Below are 778 nucleotides of genomic sequence, written 5' to 3' on the forward strand. Positions count from 1 at the left end.
TATTATCATGGTGCAATGTAGTTCAAATTTATTTTCCTTGAATCAGTGAAGTATTTTTAACAGTGAAAATGGTACCTCCCAAGAGTCATTAATGGAAAGTTTTGTCCGCTGGAGATCATTTATTAATTCTATACACTTTATCTTGCAATCACATGCAGGGCAAAGCCATCGTTCTCCTGCCTCAAGGACTACAAAGGGAATGATAACATGAATTAATTAACACCATAAATTACAGAACCTTGCATACAAAAAGGAATAGGGAAAATAAATATTACTATCTTCAGTGAGTAAAGGAGGATTTAAACAATTCTGGTGGAACCCTCTGTCGCAGCCGTCACAGAGAATGATGCCATTATTTGATGTAGGGCCTTGCAATCTACAAGTGGCACAAACAATCTGCAAGATGGGAAGCATGGTCATCGATTAAAATGTTTAGCACAAAAGAGCACAACACGGGAAAAGAAAAATGTGTATACATACATGGTCACAAGATATCAGTCTTTCAGAATCAAACAAAGAGTTTTCAAGCTTCCCCACAGTTAGAAGATTATCAAGCTTCTGGAAAGCTTCTCGTATTCTTAATTTGCACCGCATGATCTCTGCCTTGGCTCGTTCAAGCTCCTTCTCAGGCCTTATCTTTTCCAAACTGCATGTTTGAGTATGGGTAAATAACATTTCTACATTGCAGCTCACACTGAAAGAAATTCACAACTAAGACAGCCAAGAAGCTGTGTTGTGGACACTAAAAAAATATCGCGCTATAACGCCGCTAATAGCA

At 38.0% G+C, this 778-nt stretch overlaps 1 pseudogene; it reads right to left on the reverse strand.

Annotated features, from left to right (window-relative positions):
• Positions 1-778, reverse strand: part of LOC123072934 (homeobox protein HOX1A-like) — a 7,616-nt pseudogene that overhangs the window by 2,247 nt on the left and 4,591 nt on the right.

The sequence above is a fragment of the Triticum aestivum genome, chromosome 3B (genome assembly GCF_018294505.1).
Source record: "Triticum aestivum cultivar Chinese Spring chromosome 3B, IWGSC CS RefSeq v2.1, whole genome shotgun sequence".
Classification (NCBI taxonomy): Eukaryota; Viridiplantae; Streptophyta; class Magnoliopsida; order Poales; family Poaceae; genus Triticum; species Triticum aestivum.